We start from the raw sequence: 27667 nt of genomic DNA on the forward strand, positions 1-27667 counted from the left end.
AACAAAGAGAAGTTAAATTCTAATTTCAGGTACCTGTGAATGTGATCTGATGTGGACACAGGGTCTTTGCTGTTGTTGTTCAGCCCTCAGTTGTATCTGATTCTTTGCAACACCATGGACTACAGCACGCCAGGCTTCCCTGTCCTTCAGCATCTCCCAGAGTTTGCTCAGACTCACGTCCATTGACTCAATGAAGCCATGCAACCATCTCCTCCTCAATCACCCCCTTCTCCTCCTGCCCTCAATCTTTCCCAGCATCAGGGTCTTCTCCAATGACTGGGCTCTCCACAACAGGCACTGGAGTACCTGTTGCCAAAGTACTGGAGCTTTAGCTTCAGCATCAGTCCTTTCAGTGAATATTCAGGGTTGATTTCCTTTAGTATTGACTGGTTTGATCTCCTTGTTGTCTAAGGGACTGTCACGAGTCTTCACCAGCACCACAGTCTGAAGGCATCAATTCTTTGGTGCTCTGCCTTTTTTATTGTCCAGCTCTCACATCTGTATATGACTACTAGAAAAACCATAGCTTTGACTATACGGGCCTTTGTCGGCAAAGTGATGTCTTTGCAGATGTAATCAATTTAAAACAAGATCATGCTGGATTAGGGTGGATTCTAATGCAGTAGCCAATATCTTTAAAAGAGAAAGGAGAGGGAGCTTTGGACAAAAGAGACATAGACACACACTAGGGAAGACAGCCATGTGGACATGGAAGCAGAAACTGGAGTGAAGAGCTTCCCTGGTGGTCCAGTGGCTGAGACTCCACGCTCCCAACGCTGGGGGCCTGGATTCGATCCCTGGTTAGGGAACTAGATCCCACAAGCCACAACTAAAGACCCCACATGTTACCACTAAAAAATCCCACATGTACGTGTGCATGCTCCAGGGCTTCAGTTGTGTCCAACTCTTTGCAATCCTATGGACTGTAGCCTGCCATTCTCTGAAACACAACCAAGTGCATGCGTGCATGTTCAGTTGCTCAGTTGTGTCCAACTGTAGCCCACCAGGCCCTTCTGTCCACCAGATTTTCCAAGGAAGAACATTAGAGTGGGTTGTCTTCCTCTTCCAGGGCATTGAACCGACCCAGATTGAACCAGAGTCTCCTGCATTGACAAGTGGATTCTTTTACCACTTAGCAACCTGGGAAGCCCAACACAGCCAAGAGCTGTGGATGATGGACCTCAGACCGGAAGGCCTAGACAGAGAAAACTTCTGAGACAGGCCCAGGAGTGCACCACATCAGGGGCGGGATCTAAATGACAATCCCGAGCTTCTCTCTCCCAGGCCTGTGCAGAGTCCACTTTGGCTGTTCCTTTCTCTGCACAACTGGGATTCTTGCTGAATAATTGAAGTCCCAGCTTTGTCCATATCAGGAATATTACTGTTTGATTTTGTGGTCCCAGAGGGAAAGCTGTGAACAGCTGATGCCTCTGCTGGTACTGAAACTGCCACAGAAAGCAGGAATTTGTTTTCCTAGTTTTCTGTTGGAAAAATCTCCAGGCATTGCACTGGGAAGTGGGGGATTCTTAAACGTTTTTTAGAAAGTGCAAGAGTATATGCGTGGGGAGAGCCAGAGGTTAGTGAGATGCTTTTTTTCTGCAAGGCAAAACTGCATCTGTGCAATTAAAAAAAATTAATTATAAATGAAATAACCCAGCCCCTAAGGAACTGAGATAGGCAAATAAGTTCCTGCTAAGGAAAAGATGTATATTTTAATATGCACACATAACAGCGTGTGTGTGTGTGTGTGTGTGTGTGTGTGTGTGTTAGTCGCTCAGTCGTGTCTGACTCTTTGTGACCCCATGGACTGTACCCGCCAGGCTTCTCTGTCCATAGAATTCTCCAGGCAAGAATACTGGAGTGGATTGCCATTCCCTTCTCCAGAGGAACTTCCCAACCCAGGGATCAAACCCTGGTCTCCTGCATCGCAGGTAGGTTCTTTACCATTTGAGCTAAAGGGAAGTCCACATAAGAGCATAACACTGCTCACATACACAGACCACGAAAACACACTCCACTCCCCCATCCCCCACCTCAACCCAGCAAGAGTAAATCATAAAAGGCTCAGTTTTAACTTCTTCAAAGAGAAATTTCCAGATGTAAATTCACCAAGGAAGAAGTTGGGCTGCAACACCATCATATGAATAAGACCTATGATCTCAACCCGACCAGCCCCACAGGGGTCACAGAGCCAGGGCAGGGCCCTGTCTAGCAGCAGAGTCTGTGTTCTTTGCCATGTGTATCTGAGAACTCCCTTCCAAAATGCTTAGTAGTTATTTCTCACAGACATACTCTGGATAATTTAGCTATGATTTTCTTTCATCAAAAAAAAAAAAAAAACAGTTTGAAACAAGCTAAGAAAGATTCCGTTATTTTTTCCTTAAGAAAAACACACACAGTGGAGTCCATCAAAATTCTAAGATTGAGGCAAAATAATGTAAACAAAACATTGCTCTCCCTGCGTGGTGGCAAAGGGCTTAAGGGGAAGTTACAATTCTGAAATGGCTTTTCAGGCCCAAACTTATAAAAATAAGTCCAAATAGCTGAGACTCCTAAAGCCAAAGCAAGGAAGTCACTCCCATTTGCCTTTTTCCCATTTCATGGTCATAGATGAAGTACACAATCAAACACAAACATTGCCTGACAACAACAGAAAGGCTTTAACTTGTCTTTAAAAAGATAACAGTTATGTAGAGTGGCTCAGTGATCTGCCTGCCGAAGCAAGAGATGCAATAGATACAGATTCGATCCCTGGGTTAGAAAGATTCCCTGGAGTGGGAAATGGCAACTCGTTCTAGTTTTCTTGCCTGAAAAACTCCACGGACAGAGAGGAGCCTGGTGGGCTACAGTCCATGGGGTCACAAAGAGTCGGACAACACTGAGCGACTGAGCACACAAAACAGGTGCAAGCTATGTAGAATTAGTGCATGTGAGAATTAGTGAAGGATTCATTCGATGGATGAAGCAAATGAAAAGAGTGCTAAGATTCTGGAGTTCTGCCCTCAATTCTGCATTCTGTAAAGGAAGAAAGTTTGAATTTCAAACCAGGAGACATGGGTTCAAATCTCTGTCATTTCCAGCTGCATGAAGCCTGGCCACCCAGTTATCCACTCTCTGCCTCAGCACCCTCAACATGATGCAGGAGAAATTCCCCACAGCATGCCTGCTGAGAGAGGAAAGTGAGATGGAGAAAGCTCTGAGCACAGTGCCTGGACTCAATAAAAGTGAGCTGAAAATTAACCCAATATTCAAAAAATAAATGTGTTTTGCAGACAGCAGAAAGCACAGTCTGAGGGACAGCCTTGAATAAGAATCATTGATCTCAAAATATTGTCACCAGAAAGTCTTCCTTTTAGAGAAGGAACTTATGGTTGGGGGTTGGGGGGAGGATGCAGGGAAGGAATAGTTAAGGAGTTTAGGATGGACCTGTACACACTGCTGTGTTTAAAATACAAAACCAACAAGGACCCTATATAGCACAGGGAACTCTACTCAAAGTTATGTGGCAGTCTGGATGGGAGGGGAATTGGGGGGAGAATGGATACATGTATATGCATAGATGAGCCCCTTCGCTGTCCACCTGAAACTATCAAATATTGTTAATCAGCTATACCTCAATACAAAATAAAAAATTTAAAAGAATTAGCTTCAAAATTAAAAGAAAAAGTCTTTCTCATTTTCAGGAAGCCTCCCAGGTGGGCTAGTAGTAAAGAACCCACCCACCAATGCAGGACACACAGATGAGGGTTTGATCCCTCAGTCAGGAATATCCCCTGGAGGAGGGCATCAGTATTCTTGCCTGGAGAATCCTATGGACAGAGGAGCCTGGCAGGCTATAATCCATAGGGCCACAGAGTCGGACATGACTGAAGGGACAGGCAAGATATAACTGACATATAACACTGTATTAGTTTTAGGTGTGGAACACAATGAGTCAATATTTGCATACATTGCAAAATGACCTCCCCCCAAAAAAGTGGAAACAGTGTCAGACTTTATTTCTTTGGGCTCCAAAATCACTGCAGATGGTGACTGCAGCCATGAAATTAAAAGATGCTTACTCCTTGGAAGGAAAGTTATGACCAACCTAGATAGCATATTCAAAAGCAGAGACATTACTTTGCCAACAAAGGTCCGTCTAGTCAAGGCTATGGTTTTTCCAGTGGTCATGTATGGATGTGAGAGTTGGACTGTGAAGAAAGCTGAGTGCCAAAGAATTGATGCTTTTGAACTGTGGTGTTGGAGAAGACTCTTGAGAGTCCCTTGGACTGCAAGGAGATCCAACCAGTCCATTCTGAAGGAGACCAGCCCTGGGATTTCTTCGGAAGGAATGATGCTAAGGCTGAAACTCCAGTACTTTGGCCACCTCATGCGAAGAGTTGACTCATTGGAAAAGACTCTGATGCTGGGAGGGATTGGGGGCAGGAGGAGAAGGGGACGACAGAGGATGAGACGGTTGGATGGCATCACTGACTCAATGGACATGAGTTGGGGTGAACTCCAGGAGTTGGTGATGGACAGGGAGGCCTGACGTGCTGCGATTCATGGGGTCTCAAAGAGTCAGACACAACTGAGCGACTGAACTGAAGTCTAGTTAACATCCATTACCACGAAGTTGTCTTTTTTCTTGTTATGAGAACACTTAAGATCTACTTTCTTAGTAATGTCCAAATATGCAATACAGTATTAGTAACTAGAATCACCACGCTGTACATTACACCCCCAGGACTTTTTCATTTTATCACTGGAAATTTGGACACTCTGACCTCTATCACCTACTTTGCCCAGCTCCCTACCCCTAGATTCCGCCTCTGGCAACCACCAATCTAGTCTCTGTAATCAGTGTTTTGTTTGTTTGATTGATTACTCCACATCTAAACTCTGTCTGTCCCTGGACTCCCGTGCTGGGAACTGCTGACGGCTTGGTCAGTGTTCCCGGCTTGTTTGGAATCCTTCCCCAGATGCCACGCTGGGAACCACTGGTGGCAGCTGCAGCTCTCCCCGACTGTGGAATCGGTCTCCAGTCTCCATCCTTTCAGCTCTGCTGGCTCAGTCCTTTCTCCCAGTCCAAAGTCCATGGCAATGGACCAAAGTTGGACTGGGTTCAACTTAAGAACTGGATGGGGTCCGGGATCAGACTGGGCCTGATTTGAAAACCAAACTGGGCCTGGGATTGGACTGGGTCCAATTTGAGCTGAACTGGGTCCCATGAGGGGTCTCAGGTAAATAAAAGCTGATTGCTAATGAGAATATTGGAAGTGCCTGGAAGCCAGTAAGTCTGGCTGTAAGGCTTTCCAGGTGGCTCAGTGGTAAAGAGTCTGACTGCCAATGCAGGAGATACGGGTTCTGTTCTTGGGGCGGAAAGATCCGCTGCAGCAGGAAATGGCAACCCACTTGATATTCCTGATGGGATAATCCCATAGACAGTGAGCCTGGTGGGCTACAGTCCACTGAGTCGAAAAGAGTCAGACACAACTGAGTGACTGAGCATGCAAGAAACCCAAAGGCCTAGCTAAAAGAAATGGGATCCTTTATAAACAAAGAGTTGAGTGTACCACCTTCCTATACACCTGCTCATTTTAAGTTGAGCAACTGTAGTCCCAGAAGTTACAAGTATCGAACAAATGGCAAGATTTTACAAGAATCACAATGGCCATCATGGGGATCACTCCAATTACAGGATTGTTCATTTAAGAAGCACACCTGAGAACACTTGAAAATTGTCCCAAATTGTGCAGTTAGAATGGGATGCCGACTTTAATTGGTATGCAGAAGCTTACAAAAGGCTGCAAAATTCCAAAACAGCTTCATTGAAAGACTCATTACCAAAAGGCTAATGAAAAATTAAGACACAAGAGGATCCTAAAACGCAAGGTGGTAGGACTGACGTGACCTCCAGGCTCTTCCTGGCACTTCCTTTTTCACCTGAGTACTCACATGTTGCCAATTCTTTGCTTGAACTGCCTTTCTACTCCGAAGAGACTACTGGACAATCACCATCTAAAATAAAATTACCTGGGGATTTCCCTGGTGGTCCAATAGTTAAGATTTCGCCTTCCAATGCAAGGTGTAGGGATTTTAAGCCAAGATTCTACATGCCTCATGGCTAAAACATAAAACAGAACTAATACTGTGACAAATTAAATAAAAGATGTTTAAAAAAATTCTCCCAACACTTATCTGAAAAAAGAAAAAAATAATAAATAAAATTACCTGAGGTTGTAGACAAACCCACTCAGGTAGCTTTCACGTCTTGGTCAAAGACTGAACCAGGAAATTAATCCTTTACAATATGTGGATCCCCACTTGCCATGCTCAGTTACCAAAGAGGCCATTTATTTACTGCATGAAAGTGAGAGTGGCTCAGTCGTGTCCGACTCTTTGCGACCCCATAGACTATACAGTCCATGGAATTCTCCAGGTCAGAATACCAGAGTGGGTAGCCATTCCCTTCTCCAGGGGATCTTCATGACCCAGCGATCAAACCTGGGTCTCCTGCATTGCAGGCAGATGCATTACCGTCTGACCCACCAGGGAAGCCCAAATGATCCAACAAAAATTATTTTAAAAAACAATGTAGATTAAAAGTCAATAAAGATAACAAACAGGGATTCTTGTGCTTTAGCAAGTACAATACCCCGAGTGAGTGAGTGAGTGAAAGTTGCTCCATCGTGTCCAACTCTTTGCAACCCCAAAACCCCAGGGATTGAACCCAGGTCTCCCACATTGCAGGCGGATTCTTTACCAGCTGAGCCACAAGGGAAGCCCAACAATATTGGAGTGGGTAGCCTATCCCTTCTCCACGGGATCTTCCTGACCCAGGAACTGAACCAGGGTCTCCTGCATTGCAGGCAGATTCTTTACCAACTGAGCTGTGAGGGAAGCCCTATTTAGTGCATTTAAAAATCCATTTATTTACTTCAATGGTGTGGCTCGGTAGTCGCTTCAGTTGTATCCTACTCTTTGTGACCCTATGGACTGGAGCCCTCCAGACACCTCTATCCATGGGATTCTCCAGGCAAGAATACTGGAGTGAGCTGCCATGCACTCCTCCAGAGGATCTTTCCCACCCAGGGATCAAATGTAAGCATATCTTACGTCTCCTGCATTGGGAACCGGGTTCTTTACCACTGAGCCACCTGGGAAGCCGGTTAGATGGGATGATCATCACCTAACACTAAAGCCACTTACATCCTCAGACAGAATTTGGTTGAATTTCAAATTTTGTTTTGTAACCATTTTTAATCCTTGTAACAGTCTATGTCCTGGACTTAGAGAAGGCAAGTCCAGTATCTTTCTCTAAGAAGCAGAGAAGTCAGAATTCAAACCTGGTCTGCCTGACACAGGACTGATGCTCAGTTGCTGCCTTCCACTGGATTCTTCCCTGAATGGAGGGCAGTTGTCCAGGCTGGCCTAGATCTCCTGTTTCTTAAGTTGGAGGTGAACACAGCTTAGCCCAATTCTGCTCGATTATTTACCAGCTCTTGTTTATTGCCAAAGAAGTGAAAAGTTATAAAGGCGGGGGGGCGGGGGTGGGCAGGGCTGTGCATCGTCTCCCCAAATGGATCACGGTTTTATGTGGCATTCAAAGCCACAAAAACATGAAGCTGGGCCTCCCGGTTTTAAACATGGAGTTTAGAATAGCTTCTCAGGTGAGGAAGCAGGGTGGTAAAGAAGCAGACCTGAGTTCAGTCCTGGCTGTGACCTTATAACAATGCAGACTTCAGGCAACCTACCCTCTCTGAGTCTTGGCTTCCTGTTCCGTAAAATGCGCACAGTGATGCCCAGCTCAGTTGTTGTTTAGTCGCTCATTCAAGTCTGACTCTTTGCAACCCCATGGGGTAACCTGCCAGGCTCCTCTGTCCATGCGATTTCCCAGGCAAGAGTACTGGAGTGGGTAGCCATTCCCTTCTCCAGGGGGATCTTCTAGATTCAGGGATCAAACCTGCATCTCCTGCATTGGCAGCCGGGTTCTTTACCACCCAGCCACTGGGGAAGCCCATTAGTGCCCAACTCAATGGGAGGCTGTAAACACCTAACACAGAAAAGTGTCGACCACGTGAACACTGTGGTGGCTACCACTGTGGAGCGGAGTGGATCCAAGTACCTGCAGAAAGAGCCCCCAGTGGCTCACACATCCTGAGAAATCATAAAAGGCCCAGGTGGGTCCTTTTCATGGTCGCCGAGAGTCACAGAAGCCGTCAAAAACTGGAATGAGAAGCAGAAAGAGAGGGCAAGGAGGAAGAAGCCACTTTAAAATGTGGGGGGGGGGAACCCTGCTTGAGGTCCTGTGCCTACTCATCCTAGCAGGCAACAGCATTGAGAAACTAATCAATAATGGTCTTATTTCAGGACATTCTAACGTTTAGAAACTACAGAATTCAGGTTCACAGGGATTTCAATTCACACCCACTAGACAACAAATTTTCATTTTTGTGATAATCCTGGAGATTTCACACACAGGCTACTAAAAGAAAACAGAAATATATATATATATATATATACACATACATCTCACACACACATAATTACATATATGTATGTATTTGTATATCAACAAAGAAAGCTAGAACTACTACCAGTAAATGAACAATTCCCTGTATTTGCCACGCATCTCTCTTTAATGAACTGCAACCTAGTCATTAAACCGGAGGAAGAAATATGACGACAGGAAATGGGAAGGGATGGAGTATGGGGGCAGGAGGGGACAGAAGAAATCACTTTATTTCTAACATGATGCAGGGAGATACAAATACAATCACAGAGCTTAATCTAATCCCTTTGTGAAGCACTGAGTCAGAGAACAAGACAAAAACAAATCTGTGATCTGGAACTCCCCGAGCCCCCACTCAGGGGGATTAATGAGGAGTACACGGCTGTGAAATTACGTGCCCTCTGAATCAGGAAAATGGTCCTATTGGTGCATGACCTTGAAATGAGGGGACGCAAACTTCACCTGATCCACAATTATGGAGCCCTGGGAGCGGGGGCTCGGGGAGAAGTGAGGGGACGCGTGAAAGAGGCTGCGTGAACATTTGGAATATGAAACTCACAAATCTCAACCGACCCGAGGCGTGCAAGGGGGATCTAAATGGAATATAAAATATTCAGAGGACTTTAAAAGGACGCTGGCATTGGTGCAGGAAGCAGGAGGAGGCAAGCCTGTCCTCTTTATTGACGTGAAGTAGATATTTTGTGGCTGTTGTTATGGACTTAGTGATGTTTGCTCTGTTCAATTTTCCCTTTGCAATGAAAAATCTTTGTGAGATGATTTCTAGTCTTCGCTGCTTTACATGACAGTATTATCAAGGATTCATCAAGAGGCCATCTGTCGAATTTATGAAAAAAATATGCAAAAACAAAACAGATGAAAAGGAAAGAGCAAGACAGACTGGTCCAGGGAAAGATCGATGTGGCAGCATGTGCCTCCGTGTGAAAATTACAACATTTAAATGCTGTGGAATAAATTACTGTGCCGAAAAATTAGTGATGCTCTCTCACTTTGGGCACTACCCTTACCATAAGAGCATAATGAAATATATCACATATCAAATCACCCTTTCCTCAGACGATTATTATATTCTAATGAAAAATTAGGAGAGGAGAGACACATAAACCTCAAGCGGGAGGGATGAAAACGAGCCAGAGTGGATTTGCTCTGGTTTTGAGCCATGAGGGGCTTCTCCATAACGCACAGTCCATATGGAAATAAGATCTTTTCCCCCCTATTTATTAGAAAGTCAATAAAATAAATTACAGATTGTGTGAGAAACCAAAATAATATATATTAAAATGACAACGAGGCTGGCCAAGCCTACGCCCAAATTAGATGGGCTGTAAAAACAATGTATTTCAGAAGGGAAATGGGAGGGAGGGGAGAGAAGCCTGAGGATACAAATGACCAGAGCTGCGGTGCTGCCCCCTGTAGACGAGACACAGAAGCACCACTCCTGGAGAAGGACCGACTCAGCCCTCACCTCTGACAGATCAGAGTAAGCGCTGTAGGAACAGCCCCTGACAGACCTTGCTGGGGGCAGCTCCCTTTGGAGTTATTTCCAGCCCTTAATTCTCATGGCTTCTTCCTCCCCTCGGGGGCCATCTCTCTCCCCAGTCCCTTCATCCCTCCCCTCCTAGAGTCTGAGCAATAGGAAAACTTCTATTGTGGTGCCTTAAGATATTACAACAGTGTTGCTAAATATAAAACATATTAAAATATATCACCACTTCTTGGTGGCTCAGACAGTAAAGAATTTGCCCGCAATGGGGGAGATCCGGGTTCGATCCCTGGGTCAGGAAGATCCCCTGGAGAAAGGAATGGCTACCCACTCCAGTATTCTTGCCTGGAGAACTTCATGGACAGAGGAGCCTGGCCAGCTACAGTCCATGGGTTAGCAAAGAGTCAGATACAACTGAGCGACTGACACTTTTACTTAAAGTATAATGCTCCAAACACAATGAGGAGAGTAGCTGGTACTGGTTCCTAGATTGGAAAAGAATGGGAAGAAAAGAGCAAAAAAGTCCTATCTCACCAAGAGCTAAACAGGGTAATAAGTGAATAATAGAAAACTGTGAGCAATCAGAATATGAGCTAACACTAATCTAAGTGGTGTGCACTGATTAACTAGTATAACCTTTGCACTAACCTGATGAGATAATTATTATTTATTATTGCTCCCCATTTTAAGGAGAGAGAAATTGAAGCACAGAGAGATATAAGTATCCCATCCAAAAATCACACAGTTGTGGAATCGAGATCCAAAGTCAGGCTGGCAGGTTCAGAGCACATGCTCCAATCCACCCAGTTTTAATGCCTCCCACTAGACAGGCAGCTGAGGTTCCTCATTTATTTTGTTTGAAATGTTATAAATTCTTCAATCAAGAAGTGTTAGGAATTTACAGATGGCCAACAGGCACATGAAAAGATGCTCAACATTGCTAATTATTAGAGAAATGCAAATCAAAACTATAATGAGGTACCACCTCACACCAGTCACAACGGTTATCATTAAAAAGTCTACAAATAATAAACGCTGGTGAGGGTGTGGAGAAAAGGGAACCCTTCTACACTATTGGTGAGAATATAAATTAGTGCAGTCACAATGGAGAACAGAATAGAGGTTCCTGAAAAAATTAAAAATAGAGTTACCATGTGATCCAGCAACCCCACTCCTGGGTATATATCTGGAGAACACCATAATTTGAAAAGATACGTGCACTTCAAAGTTCATTGTGGCACTATTTACAATAGCCTGGACATGGAAGCAGCCTAAATGTCCATCAACAGAGGACTGGATAAAGATGTGCTACATATAAACAATGGAATATCATGTGTGTGCATGCTAAGCTACTTCAGTCATGTTCAACACTCTGAGACCCTATGGACTACAGCCCAGCAGGTTCCTCTGTCCATCTGATTCTCCAAGCAAGAGTACTGGAGTAGGTTTCCATGCCCTCCTCCAGGGAATCTTCCTAATCCAGGGATCAAATCCACCTCTCTTATGCCGCCTGCATTGGTAGGCAGGTTCTTTACCACTAGCACCAACTGGGAAGCTCCACAATGGAATATTACTCAGCCATAAAAAGGGAAGAACTAATGTTATTTGCAGCAACATGGATGTACCTAGAGATTCCATATTAAGTGAAGTAAGGCAAAGGCAAAGGTCATATGATATCACTTACATGAAGAATCTAAAAAAATGATGCAAATGAACTTATTTACAAAACAGAAATCAACTCAGACACAGAAAACAAACTTATAGTTACCAAAGGGGAAAGGGTAGGAGAGACATGAATTAGGATCTTGGGACTAATAGATACACACTGCTATGTATAAGATAAATAACAAGGACCTAGTGTGGCTGGCACTAGTGGTAAAGAACCCACCTGCCAATGCAGATGTAAGAAACACAGGTTCAATCCCTGTGTTGGGAAGAGTCCTAGAGGAGGGCATGGCAACCCACTCCTGTATCCTTGCCTGAAGAATTCCATGGACAGAGGAGCCTGGTGGGCTATATAGTCCAAGGGGTCACAAAGAGTTGGATACAACTGAGTGACTAACACTAATGTTTTTAAAACTGAAAAACTTTGCTGTACACCTGAAACTAACACAACATTGTAAATCAACTATACCTCAATGTTTAAAAAAAGAAGTGTAAGAATAAGAATTATCTCTATGAAAAACTAGGTTGGACCATATCATCCCTCCAACTGTCGAAAGCCACAATCTTAAACAACCCCGGCTCTCTCTCTCAAGTTTGCCCTCTTTCTGAAGAGAATGGAGAACACATACTTACAAGTGTTCCCTTCCATCTATTATGAGACCAAAGAAAATAGGATAATGATAATAAACACAGAGAATATTACATTAACAAAAAGTGGAAGGTGAGAAGTGAAGGCCAAAGGTCTGGTCTAAGGGAACAAACTCCTTGGAACCAAGTTAGGTCCTCCCAGAACACTGTCCATGCTTACTTTTCACACTGGAGAATCCTGAAACATATTAGATCTATGATACATAAGAGTTGACAGAAATTGTATCAGTGCAACCGTAAAGTCTCTGACCTCCATGGAATATCCGATTAGAACTTCAAATCTCAACTGAGCACTTTGTGTGATTATTAAACCAACGGTTTACAAAAGAGTTGCTGCTGCTGCTGCTAAGTTGCTTCAGTCGTGTCCGACTCTGTGTGACCCCACAGACAGCAGCCCACCAGGTTCCCATCCCTGGGATTCTCCAGGCAAGAACACTGGAGTGGGTTGCCATTTCCTTCTCCAATGCATGAAAGTGAAAAGCGAAAGTGAAGTCGCTCAGTCGTGTCTGACTCTTTGCAACCCCATGGACTGCAGCCTACCAGGCTCCTCCACCCATGGGATTTTCCAGGCAAGAGTACAGGAGTGGGGTGCCATCGCCTTCTCCGTACAAAAGAGTAAATAACATTATTTGGGAAATGAAAAATAATTTCAGCATTCAGTCAGTTCAGTTCAGTCGCTCAGTCATGTCTGACTCTTTGTGACCCCATGGACTGCAGCACACCAGGCTTCCCTGTCCATCACCAACTCCCAGAGCTTGCTCAAACTCTTGTCCATCAAGTCGGTGATACTATTCAACCATTTCATCCTCTGTCGTCTCCTTCTCCTCCTGCCTTCAATCTTTCCCAGCATCAGGGTCTTTTCCAATGAGTCAGATCTTCACTTCAGGTGGCCAACGTATTGGAATTTCAGCTTCAGTATCAGTCCTTCCAATGAATATTCAGGACTGATTTCCCTTAGGATGGACTGGTTTGATCTCCACTGAAAACATACAAAAACATTTGTATGAATGTTTTGAAGCTATGAAGGGCCATGTAAGACATTTAAGTTAAAATTTCCTTCCTCTTATGTTTTCAACATAAACAGAAAGTTGACCAACTTTAATTCAGTATCTTATTTTCACTTTTTATGGAATTACGATTGTCTGCAATCTATAATCATAATCTGTAATTATGATTATCTGATATATTGGTATATATCAATTCAGGAAGCTCACTGGTCTCAACTCAGCTAGTACTGATGATAATGAGATTAACCATGTGTCCTGAAATTGACCAAAAGGATAACATAATGTGTCTTCCCATGGAAGCATCTCAACCATAGCAAGACAGGATGACCCTGTCAGTCATCAGTTCCTCTTTTCTTTCATTTCCTATTACACACAAGCAAAATAGACATTGACAATACTTCTTAAACATATAGATATATATTTTATACATTATTTTTCAAATTATAAGAACAGTAGGATCATACACATTGGACATCCAATCCTTAATCCTAAAAATGCAGGATTCAAAGCACATTTTTATCTAATTTCTATCTAAAATGACCCCCAAAAATGGGAAAGAGAGTATACATTGACCCTCTCACACTTGCTGCTAACAAGTTCTTTGGTTTAGTAACTTGAAATATCTACACTGACATAAGTAACTTAGACTGACTCAGATCTTTCCAGTCTGTGAATTAGCCCAGGACATAGCAAAACTACCAGTTACCAGTGGCCTCAGATAATTTAAAAATGGATAAACACATGGGGCTTTTCTGGTGGCTCAATGGTAAAGAATCCGCCTGCCAATACAGGAGGCACAGGTTCGATCCCTGATCCAGGAAGACCCCACATGCAGAGGAGCAACTGAGCCTGTGCACCAACTACTGAGTCTGCGCTCTAGAGCCTGGGAGCCAAAACGACTGAAGCCCACACGCCACAGAGTCTGTGCTCCACAACAAGAGGAGCAGAGAGTCAGACACAACTGAGCGACAAAGGATGCACAAAGTAAATCAGAAATTCATATTTCAGTAAACCTTCACTCAGACACATATTTGAAGCAGTTACTGATATTTTCCCCTGTGGAAAGTCCTTGTATTTCCCATCCACCGACTCATCTTCCTTAGTCTCTTTCAAAATTAACCTCTTGCAGGAAGCATTCTCTGATCACCCTAATCTACAATGATCCCTGCTCTCCACTGTTGTATACTACTTTTTTCTCATATGGAGGACACGATGAGTTATTTATTCATTCTTTATACACAGGGTCTTATATATTTAGGTTTCATTATGTTTGCTGAATTTAAACAAATTCTTGATTTATTTGTAGTTTATCTATTTAACAAAAATCCATTTGTAAGTTTATTTATAACATATCTCCTATGTGACTATAAAAGTACGTCATTCAAGGATACTTAAATTTATAGCAGGGAAAAATATAACATAACAGGCCAAGACTTCCCTGATGACCAAGTGGTTAAGAATTAGCCTTGCAATGCAAGAGATGTGGGTTCAGTCCCTGGTTGGGGAACTAAGATCCCACATGCTGAGCAACTGAGCCCATCAATCACAACTAGAGAATCCATGTACTGCAGTGAAGATCCCACTGCAACCAAGACCCAACACAGCCAAATATAACTATTAAGAAATAAATAACATAATAGGCATTTCAAACCGAGTATGTCATAAACAGAATTCTTAGTTTTTATATCCAGAAACTCTCAGTCCTCACCATCTTTAAAAATGTCACCATTATTTACCCAGTATCTTAATCCAAAAACCTTCAATCACTCTTCATGTCTCATTGCTATCTTGCTATCAGTATTTATAAACACCCTTGTTACACCAACATCCATAAAATGAGAAGAGTGGATTTCAATTTGATGAAGGCTGAGGTGCTTTCTCTACACATACAGCTTTTACCAAATAATTTTCATAAAATGAAAAAGAGGTGACCATTGTAATAGTGAGAACTAAAAAGAGACTGACAATAACCATTTTCAAAATGTTTAAAGGTACTATGTTTCATTTAGGGTATTTTTTTATTACTTATTTATTTATTTTTGGCTGTGCTGGGTCTTTATTGCTGAGCAGGCTTTTCTCGAGTTGTGGTTAGCAGGCTCTACTCTCTAGTTGTGCTGTGTGGGCTTCTCTTGGTGGTGGCTTCTCTTGTTAGGAAGCAAGGACTTTAGGGCACGCAGGCTTCACTAACTGTGGCACATGGAATCAATAGCTGCCGCTCCCAGGCTTTAGAGCACCAGCTCAATAGTTAGGGTTGCTGCTGCTAAGTCGCATCAGTCGTGTCCGACTCTGTGTGACCCCATAGAGGGCAGCCCAACAGGCTTCCCCGTCCCTGGGATTCTCCAGGCAAGAACACTGGAGTAGGCTGCCATTTCCTTCTCCAATGCATGAAAGTGAAAAGTGAAAGTGAAGTCACTCAGTCGTGTCCGACTCTTAGCAACCCCATGGACTGCAGCCTACCAGGCTCCTCCGTCCATGGGATTTTCCAGGCAAGAGTACTGGAGTGGGGTGTCATTGCCTTCTCCAATAGTTAGGGCACATGGGCTTAATTCCTCCATGGCATGTGGGATCTTCCCAGATCAGGGATCGAACTGGTGTCTCCTGCATTGGCAGGCAGATTCTTTACCACTGAGCCACCAGGAAAGCCCCATTTGGGGTATTTTTATAAAACATACCTCAAATACTGAAGAATCTCAATGTGAGTTCCTTTGATAGTATCCAAATGTAGATATAATAAACCCTTATATTTGCATGGGGCTAAACATTCATCAGTCCTATTCTTAAGATTAGTGACATTTTATGTTCATACTGCAGTTTATAATAGCACATGTATCTGTTACGTCATTTCTCACTACCACAGCACCAGAACAACTACTTTACAGATGGAGATGCTGGTCAACGTGCCCAAGGTCACTTAAGGGTGTCGTTGCTGAAATTCATCCCAGAGTCTCAATTTCCCAATGCTTGGAACAGTGCACCTTCTATTAGAATTTTCTCTGGGCAATTCTTTTTTTTTTAACTCTTTATTTTGTATTGAGGTATAGCCAATTAACAATGCTATGACAGTTTCAAGTGAACAGAAAAGGGACTCAGCCACACATATACATGTATACATTCTCCCCCAAACTCCCCTCCCATTCAGGCTGCCACATAACATTAAGCCAAGTTCCCTGTGCTACACAGTGGGTTTTTGTTGGTTATCCACTCCAAATACAGCAGTGTGTACATGTTCAACCCAAACTCGCTGGGCAATTCTTACCCTAGGGAATCAGCAACAGATCCCAAATGTGTGTATATGCACATTCACTGCACACATATGCACCTGTACGCACAGGGGCACGCACACACACGTACACACACACACACACACACAGTCCCTGAGCTTCTTCAGGCTGTTGGAGGGTTTCCACAACCTATTTTAGAATTTGAGGGCTTCCCAGGTTGTGCTGTGGTAGAGAACCCGCCTGCCACTGCAGGCGACGTAAGAGACACAGGTGCAATCCCTGGGTTGGGAAGATCCCTGGAGGAGGAAATGGAAACCCACTCCAGTATTTTTGTTTGGAGAATCTGCATGGACAGAGGAGAGTGGTGGACTACAGTCCATGGGGTCACAAAGAGTCGGACAAGATTGAATTCAGTGACCTGCCTGTCTGACTCCCTTGGATGAGGGTCTTTCAGGAGAAGCCTGAAAGAATCAACTGAGATCCCACTAACACATATTAAATTAGTCACTTTGTGCACAGCAGCACCCCACAATGGAGTCACTGACACCAAGAGTAGATGCCCCCTTCCGCTACCCGCCTTGGTACTCAGAGGAGAAGGGGCTCAGACCTAGGAGGGGCGAGAAGTGAAGCCAGAGCTACAGGGCCAAGACCCTGAGAACAGCCTCAGGAGGTATGTGGGTCCACTGTATTCACTTTAAAGCTACTGCCTTTAATAGAACAAATCTCTTTTGATCTGTGCCTGCTCAGCACTTGGAGAGGAGGCTGAGAGAGCTTGCCTTATCTTCGTCAAATAACCGTTACACCCAGTAAACACTCTGTACGTCACTCTACCTTTTCAAAACGAAAAATAAATCATTGCCCAAAAGCTTCCCTTCCAAGCCCACAAATCATCAGAAATAGAAATGCTTTCCTTTCTCTCCCCATGTTTTAATAAAGACGCCCCCCTCCTCTTTTTGCAGACTCACTCAATTACAATATCACTATCGGTTCACATTACAGGTCAGAGATACGGCGCTTAATGTATGTAGAGCCAGTCCTCGGCTCCTAATAACCTGTCATTCCGGGGATTTGAATGTCAGAATACAGCCTGCCGCGGTAATGCTGGTCGGCAGCCGGATGATGAAAACTTTGGACAAATCGCGAAGAACACGCTGGATCCACATCTTCGGAAGGTTACCGGGAAGAGCCTTTCATTCCACGTTGACCCCTTGATCTGACAAGTGACACCTACAAAATGAACAGCTCTCCAACTTAAATTGTTTAACTGTAGCCTGATCAGTTTTATTATCTTGCTAATCCGGATATCAGCCGTTTCATCAGAATGGAAGATATGCATATCATGAATTATTTTGACACGGGGACCTTTTAATTTTTGCCAGCAATATTTCACTGCCCCAATCAGGGCCCACAGTCACTGATGCCGGTCGCCTCCTGGGATGTCGGAGGACAGCGCACTCCTGACAGCACCAAATCACCCGGGAGCTGTAACGAGCCATCGCCGCAATTACTATCATCTCCTGTAGTCATGCATTTCATTACCGCGCAGGCAGCCGGGGCCTAGGGGTTCGGCGCAGCCTTCCTCAGGAATCTCTTGCCATTTTATGGGCTTGCCGAGCTCCAGGGTCTAATTTCCTTTTTTCTTTCCTCTCAGTAGACAAGGCGAGGTGAATTTCTAATAAAAACAAAACACTGAGGTAGACACTGCATGAAGAGCGGGGCTCAGTACAGGACACTAAGTGGCGGTAAGGCACCCCAAACGGCCCACTTGGAGTTTATGACAGCAGTGGTTAATCAGCGATCTAGCTTGCTACAGAGAGAAATAAAGAGCAGCGTATGCTGAAAAAGAATCAGTCCAGTTCAGTCGCTCAGTCGTGTCTGATTCTTTGCAACCCCACAGACTGCAGCAAGCCAGGCTTCCCTGTCCTTCACCATCTCCCAGAGATTGCTCAAACTCATGTCCACTGAGTCAGTGATGCCATCCAACCATCTCATCTTCTGTCGCCCCCTTCTCCTGCCTTTAATCTTTCCCAGCGTCAGAGTCTTGTCTAAATTGCAAAGTGCTCAGAAAGCTTTCTCAAAGAAAATGTCCTTTTCCCCAGGATATATTCCTTCATTGTTCTCTGCCCTGCTTATCATTTTCTTCTTTGGAATTTGCATCCTAAGAGGAGGCAGCCCCACTCTGAGCCTGGACCACATGGCCTGCGTTCCTCACCCTGTGCTCTCATCAGCCTCCCCAAAAACGCACTGCTTCTGCCGTAGGTCGTCTGGCTCACTGCACTGCAGGGTACCTTCTCCCTGCAGACCCGAGGGAGAAAGCAAGGTTTTTCTAGTCTCACAAACAACTGATCTGCATTTACTTGGGAGGCACTGTGAATCATGTATTTTACTGTTTCCGATCTTAAGATGGCCCCTAGAAGCCTCGGAACTAAATTTGATGTTTCTCAAAAAATTAAACAGAACTACCATATGATCCAGCAGTCCCATTTCTGGGTATGAATTTCCAAAAGAATGGAAAGCAGGGACTCAGATACTTGTACACCCATGTTCATAGCATCACTATTCTCAACAGCCAGGAGGTAGGAGCAATCCAAGTGTTCACTGACAGATGAGTGGGTAAACAAAATGTGGTCGATACATGCATTGGAATATTAGCCTTAAAAAGGAAGGGAATTCTGATACATGTTGCAACATGACGACATGTGAAGATACCATGCTAAGTGAAATAAGCCATTTCCAATAGAACACGGATATTACATGACTCCACTTTTCTAAAGTATCTAAAATAGTCAAACTGATTGAGACAGAAAACAATCACCGAAGGCTGGGGAGATGCAGAAGTGAGTTATTGTTTAATGGACACAGAGTTGCCGTAGAGAACTTGCCTGCCAATGCAGGAGACATAAGGGATCTCTGGGTCGTGGAAGATCCCCTGGAGGAGGGCACGGCAACCCACCTCAGTCTTCTTTCCTGGAGCAGCCGATGGACAGAGGAGCTTGGCAGGCTGTGATCCATGGGGTCGCAGAGTTGGACCTGGCTAAGCACACAAGCACGAGTTTCCATTTGGGATGTTGAAAAAGTGCTGGAGATGGATGGTGTGGTGGTTACACAGTAATGTGACTATACTTAGTGCCACTGAACTATACACTTAAAAACAGCTAAAAGGAGGGAATGTCCTGGCAATTCAGTAGTTAGGACTTTGTGCTTTCACTGCCGAGGATGCGAGTTCAATCCCTGATTGGGGAACTAAGATCCCACAAGTCTCACAGAGTAGATTTAAAAAAAGAAAGGTTAAAATGGTAAAATTTATGTGGTGTATATTTTGCCACAATAAAATCTAAATTTTTCAGCCAACCTCTAGGAGAGGTAAAGGATCTCAAAGCATATTATACACTGACCCCATTACTGCCTTCCTTTATTCTTCCTACCTTTCCATTAGCTTTATTTTCCTCACTTTTTTAGAATGTTATTTTATTGCTGTGTGTTATGTTTTGGGTTACAATGATTTGCATCTCTCTTTTTTTGTTTTTTTTTTTTTTTTGGCAGAACAAAGAAGGAGTTCCATATTAAAATATACTCATTTTGGCAAGACAACGCTAAAGCTGTTGATGATTGTATCTGAAGGAGAGAGTAAAGGAGAAATACATTTTTCTTAAGTCCATTAGTGAGAGAGAGATGAGACAGGAAATCTCTGAGAGGCAAAGCTGCCTTCTTACTCCTCCTTGCGTCAGGGGACATCCACTGTCTCCTCGGGCCACCAAGACTATTGGAGCTCTCCTGGGCCTTCTCCACCAGGCTTCTATCCCTTTACGTACATCATCTCTCCCCCCGAGACCCAACCTCCCATGAGTGTTGTCCCTATGGACTCTCACGGAGCTCCAGCTTCAAAAGGATGCTTGGTTTAGTGCCCTGCTGTCAAATATTGAATTTCTAAATAACTTTTAAAACAAGGAGACCCAAAATCATCATGTGTACAAATGATGTAGATGGTCTTGGGACTTCCCTGGCGGTCCAGTGGTTAAAATTGTGCACTTCCAATGCAGGGGGCATGGGTTCGATCCATGATCGGGAACTAAAATCCTTCATGCTTCATGGTATGGCCACAAAAAAGGCAAATTATGTAATTGGTCTTGCCTCTACCATACAGTGAGCATCTTATAGGAAAAGAATGTCTTTTTTTTTTTTTTTTTTTGCTGCATCACCAGTCACAACCCCAGTGCCTGACTGTATGTGAAATGAAAGTCACTTAGTCACATCTGACTCTTTGTGACCTCATGGACTATAGCCTATCAAGCTCCTCTGTCCATGGACTTCTCCAGGACAGAATACTGGAGTGGGTAGCCATTCTCTTCTCCAGGGTATCTTCCCAACCAAGGAATTGAACCCAGGTTTCCCACATTGCAGATGGATTCTTTACTATCCAAGCCACCAGGAAAGCCCAAAAATACTGGAGTGGGTAGCCTACCCCTTCTCCAGCAGATCTTCCTGACACAGGAATTGAACTGAGGTCTCCAGCATTGCAAGCAGATTCTTTACCAGCTGAGCGACCAGGGAAGACAGCCTGACTGTATAGGAAATATTCAATAAATGCATTGTACAAATGATGGAAACTGTAGGAGGCCCTTTATTTCATAGAACAAGCTGTGGTGTTGGAGAAGACTCTTGAGAGTCCTTGGACAGCAAGGAGATCAAACCAGTCAATCCTAAAGGAAATCAGTCCTGAATATTCATTGGAAGAACTGATGCTGAAGCTCCAATATTTTGGCCACCTGATAAAAAGAGCAGAAACTCATTAGAAAAGACCCTGATGCTGGGAAAGACTGAAGGCAGGAGGAGAAGGGGACAACAGAGGATGATATGGTTGGATGGCATCACTGACTCGATGGACATGAGTTTGAGCAAGCTCTGGGTGTTGGTGATGGACAGGGAAGTCTGGCATGCTGCAGTCCATGGGGTCGCAGAGTTGGACACAACTGAGTGACTGAATTGAACTGAACTGAAATATTCTTTCCTTGAAATCACTATCTCAAACTACTGCAGAAAAAAGCCTGCAAAAGTAGGAAGGGCAGGCTTCATGGAGGGAGAGGAGGCATGGAGGGGGAAGGCCAAGAACAAAGAAGACACATGTCCCTTGCTCTCTCCCAGGCTGGGATCCACACACAGAAATCAACTCTGCTGTGAGGGATATGATGTGCCCATAACTCGAGTGGTCTGGCTCTGCCACTACAAAAGAAAATCATGGGACTTCTCTGACAGTCCAGTGGTTAAGACTTCACCTCCCAACACAGGGGCTGTGGCTTCAGTTCCTAGTTGGAGAGCTAATATCCCACATGTCTCGTAGCCAAAAAAGATAAAACAGAAAACAGAAGCAATGTTGTACCAAATTAAATAAAGAAAGACTTTAGGAAAAAAAAATTTTTTTAAGAGAATTACACATGTATTCATCCCAGGCAAATCATTATTGATGTTATTTTTTTTAATTAATCAGAGATACAATTTTCCCAAATTCCCTAGGTAACACAGCCAGCCAGTCCGTGATTCTTTGTAATTTCCCTGGGAGGTAAGGCTTTAAGAGCTCTCCATTTGACTAGACAGAAACTCAGAGAAAGGAAAGAGAGCTGGAAGAAACTCGAGAGAAGAGGAAGGAGAAAGCTAAGCAAAGAAGACAGGAATGCAACCAGTCAGGAAGAAAAAACGATCCTCATGAACCAGAGCTTACAGTTTCCTTCAAGTTCAAGGCCTTTACGTCAAACTTCTAGAGAAGGTCATCCAGAAGGTTTGTGGAGTGGGTGAAAGATCATTTCTTCCATTTCCCTGGTGGCTCAGACAGTAGAGAATCTGCCTACAATGCAGGAGACCCAGGTTCGATCCCTGGGTTGGGAAGATCCCCTAGAGAAGGGAATGGCAACCCACTCCAGTATTCTTTCCTGGAGAATTCCATGGACAGAGGAGCCTGGCGAACTACAGTCCAAGGGGTTGCAACAAGTCGGACACGACTGAGTGACTAACACACAAAATTTTAAGAAATTTCAATAGAAGAATGGCCTTTGAGGGGTCTTGGAAATTTGTCATTTAATTTCTGTTTACATGAAGATCAGGGGCCAGGGTAAATCAAAGATGCTAAATTGAGGCAGGAAAAGGGAAAATTAGAAAATTGGGTGTGGAGGGTGAGGACGAGACTGGAGAGGAGATGGCACCCCAGGACAGCATTTTTCAAATTTGCAGACTTTCACTAAGCCATTGTCCCCACCCACATGCTCACTCTGTTCCTAACAGCATCTTCATCAATTAAGATTCTCGGAGACTGGCAGGCTCCAAGATCAACAGTACCATCCACATACTCACTATTCCACTGGCAAGACGAACAATTCCGAATATTAAAAGTAAAGTGACACATTCTGCCATGTCTTTTGTATACAGACAGCTGAAGCCGCCTGAAAGTTTGGCACCAAAAGGCCAAGTACCATATTTTCAGCCACCCACACGCCAAACCCCATAATAACTACAGGCTCGAGATGTGAAATTTTCAGACATTTGCAGCGAAGGAAAACTAATAGTCATGTTTCTTCATGTGCTTCCTTTCCTATCAGGGCAGTTTCTCAACTTTCAAACCTCATCAGTGTAAGCGAGAGAGAACAAAGGGTGCTGAGGAGATATTTTCACCAGATGTCAAATGGTGCTTATTTATTTTAAACAGAAAACCCCACTTCGTACGTTTTGGTTCATTTAGTGGTATGTGCTCTGTAACAAGTATTTTTTATGAGTTAGAAAGCTGCCACCAGTGCACTTAAGTTACAATAGGGCTTCGGGAAAGTCTGTTAGCTTAGACTAAATATTGCTCTTTTTGCTTCTGGTTGCAATGTAAATTCCACCCCCATCCTTTGCCTGTAACGGGAGAAAAACATTGTCACTGAAGTCATTACCAGGGCTCACACTTAGTCCTTCTTCTGTCTTCATATCTAGAAGTAAAGATGTTCAGTTCACTGAACTTTTTAAGGTACAATATGAATAATATAAACTACAAGGTAATTGATTTTCTTAAAGACCAACAGAAACCTTACTACAGTCAACCCTCACTATCTGCAGAAAAGACTGTAGACTACTTTATCGTCTGACTATAATTCCCTTCTGCATGAATATTTGGGCTCCTTTGACCTGAATGAACCATAAAAACCTAAAGGCCGAGAGTTTATATTACCCAGTCAGTGAAGATAATAAAATGGTTAATGCAACAGTCCTCTGAGCTTCTGAGAATAAAGAAAATGTTACATGATTCTTTTTAATAAAGGTCTGGATAGCCTTCATTCTGCCCAATAGAAAATGTAATTTTAGATCAGATCTGTGTCAAGGAGTGCCTCCACAATCAAAGATGAGATGTTTGAGGTACCCTAGACAGAGATCTCTCCTTGCACACCATAGGCAAATATATGAGGCACGTATTCCTAGATTGGGCTTCCCAGATGGCTCAGTGGTAAAGAATCTGCCTCCCAATGCAGGTGATGCAGGTTTGATCCCTGGGTTGGGACGATCCCCTGAAAGAGGGCATGGCAACCCACTCCAATATCCCTGCCTGGGAAATCCCATGGACAGAGGAGCTTGTTGGGCTCCATGGGGTCACAACAAGTCAGACATGACTTAGTGATGAAACGACAGCAACAACATTCCCAGATTATCAAGTCATCACGCCACATTCTACAGACCAGAGTACAGACCCTCTTAAAAGTACAATGGATCAAGAATGTTTGTAAGGAGAACATTCGAAAAGTACAGAAACGGATCTGGGCATTTTCTGGTAGTTCAGGCTCTTGATGTAAGAAGTACCCTGTCAGCAGAGAACAGTTTGAGGCATAATTGAGGGTAGGCTTTAGGATAGGGTCAAGAACACTTGGACAATGAAGGAGGAGCCCTGACTAAGCTTGTACAGACTATTCACTTAGTTATACTTGCAGAAGGATTTACACCAGTTCTGGGATGAGGAGAAATTGGCAGGTTAAACCAGCAGCACTGTATGCCATCTATAATACACTGTACATAATTTTATTTAATATAATTTTTCAGCAAAGTGTCAAACTATGCTTTATTCATATTTGTTCTTTTTCAAACCCAATAATTCATTCAAGTTTATGTTTTACTTTGAAAACTGGATTAAAAGGGGTCAAAATATTGTTATAGTGAAGATTTAGATATCTTTATTTATCAGATATCCATAAATGGAGTAGCACAGATATCCTTTGTTAAAGTAGCATCTCTTACAAAATGATAACTTCCATTTCTCTCAGCTTGGTGGCTTATATTTCCTGAGAAAACTCATCACCACAAAACATCTGGAAATATGGATCTTTTTTTTTCTTAGTCATTTTAAAGGAATATCTAAGTTCACAAAAGAAATAAGCAAAACCTCTAGAGGACAAAAATAAAGATACAATTGAAAACCAGAGTGGTAAGAGATCTCTGAGCTTTTCACTGCTTTGAGAACACCAGCCACACATGAAATTACCAATTTCTCCACATCCTTGCCAACATTTGTTGCTATCTCTGTTGTTTTAGCAACCTTAGTGAGTGTGAAGGGCCTTCTGTGGTTTTGATTATCTTTCCTGTAATGATTAATAATCTGAAGCATCTTTTCATGTGCCTCTTGGATGTTTCTATATCTCCTGGGGAGAAATGTCTACTCAAATCATTTGCTTATTTTTTTAATTGGGTTATTTGTCTTTTTGTTGTTCATTTGTAAAAAGTTCTTTATAAATTCTGAATACAAGTCCCTTATCAAATGTATTTTTGCAATTATTTTCTTCCATTTTGTAGATTATCTTTTCACTTCTTTATAGTGTCTATTGAGGCACCATTTAAAAAAATTTTTAAATAGCTTTTATTATTTGAAGCAATTTTAGGTTCACAGTAACTGAGTGTCCCCTACTCACGCATGGCCTCCTCCATTATCAACATCCCCTCACCAAGGGGTACATTTGTTACAACTGATGAGCCTACAATGACACCACTACCACCAAAAATTCATAGTTCCCATTACAGTTCATTCTTTGTATTGTATATTCTATTGGTTTGGATAAATATATATACATTATGGGCTTCCCAGGTGGCTCTGTAGTAGAGAATCTGCCTGCCAAGCAGGAGACCCAGATCTGATCCCTGGATTGGGAATATCTCCTGGAGAAGGAAATGGCAACCCGTTCTAGTATTCTTGTCTGGGAAATCCCATGGACAAAGGAGCCTGGTGGGCTATAGTCCATGGGGTCACAAAAGAGTCAGACACAACTTAGCAACTAAACAGGAGCAGCAGCAGACACCATTAGAGCATCATACAGAGTGTTTCACTGCCCTAAGAATCCTCTTTGCTCCACCTGTTCATCTACGTGTGCTGTGCTCAGTCACTCAGTCATGTCTGACTCTTCTGTGACCTCCTGGACTGTAACCCACCAGGCTCCTCTGTCCATGGGATCTCCCAGGCAAGAACACTGGAGTGGGTTTCCATATCCTCCTCCAGGGCATCTTTACAACCCAGGAACTGAACTTAGGTCTCCCACATTGCATGCAGATTCTTTACCATCTGAGCCACCGGGGAAGCCCAAGAATACTGGAGTGGGTAGCCTATCCCTTCTCCAGGGGATTTCCCAACCCAGGAATCAAACCAGGGTCTCCTGCACTGCAGGTGGATTCTTTACCAGCTGAGCCATCAGGGAAAACCCTATTCATCTATCCTTCCTGCTAAATCCTGACAACCACTGATCTTTTTATTGTCTTTATTGCCTCTTCCAGAATGTCATAGTGTTGGAATCATACCAAGTGTGACCTTTTCAGATCGTTTTCTCTCATTCAGTAATAAGCATTTACACTCCCTCCATGACTTGACAGTGTATCACTTTTTAGTGCTGAACAACCACCTACCAGTCTGGATGTACTACAGTTTATTTATCCATTCACCTACGGGAAGGCATCTTCATTGCTTCCAAATTTTGACAATTATGAATACAGCTGCTATAAACATCCATGTTTGGGTTTTTTGTGGGGACATAAGCTTTCAACTCCTTTGGATAAATGCCAAGGAGCACGAGTGCTCGATAGGTAAGAGTATGCTTAGTTTTGTCAAATCGTCTTCCAAAGCGGCTACCTGCATCTGCTGCTGTGGTCAGTCGTCTCTGACTCTTTGAGATCCCATGGACTATAGAGGACCAGGCTCCTCTGTCCATGGGATATTCTAGGCAAGACTACTGGATGGTTTGCCATTTTCTTCTCCAGGGGGTCTTCCCAACGCAGGGATCGAATGTACGTCTCTTGTGTCTCCTGCATTAGCAGGCAGATTCTTTTGCATACCCACCAGCAAAGAACTGTTCCTGTTACTCTAAAACCTCATGAGGATTTGGTGGTGTCTGTGTTCTGGACTTGGCCATTTTAATAGACGTATAGTGGCAGTTCATTGTTGTATTAATTGACCTTTTCCTGATGACACATGAGGTAGAGCATTTTTTCACATATTTATTTGTCACTTGTATACACTGTATACGTATGTAAGAGTACACCTTCTTTGGTGAGGTCTTTGATCAGTTTTTTTAATCAGGCTGTTTTTTTTTTTTTCCTGTTGTTGAGTTTTAAGAGTTCTTAGCATATTTTGGCTAGCGGTCTTTTATCGGATGTGTCTTTTGTGAGTGTTCTCTCCATTCCAGTCTGTGGCTTGTCTTTTCATTCTCTGAACATTGTATTTGGCAGAGCAGAAGACTTTAATTTTAATGAAGTCCAAATTACCAATCCTTTCTTTCCTGGAGTGTGCCTTTAGTATTGCATCTAAAAGTCATCACCATACTCACGGTCATGTCGATTCTCTCTTCTGTCATTATCAAGCAGTTTTATGGTTTTGCAGCTTACATTTAGTCCCATGATCCATTTTGAGTTATTTTTTGTTGAAGCCTGTGGTTAGATATTTTTATATGAATGTCCAGTTGTCCTAGCAGTGTTTATTGAAAAGACTACCTTGGCTCCATTGTTAAAGATCAGTTGATCATAGTTATATGGATTTATTTCTGGGATCTCTATTCTGTTCCATTAGCTTGTCTAATCATTCATCAATACCACTCTATCTTTATGATTGAGCTTCATGGTAAGTCTTGAAGTCAGCTAATAT

This window comes from Bos javanicus, chromosome 14 (genome assembly GCF_032452875.1).
Source record: "Bos javanicus breed banteng chromosome 14, ARS-OSU_banteng_1.0, whole genome shotgun sequence".
Taxonomy (NCBI): Eukaryota; Metazoa; Chordata; class Mammalia; order Artiodactyla; family Bovidae; genus Bos; species Bos javanicus.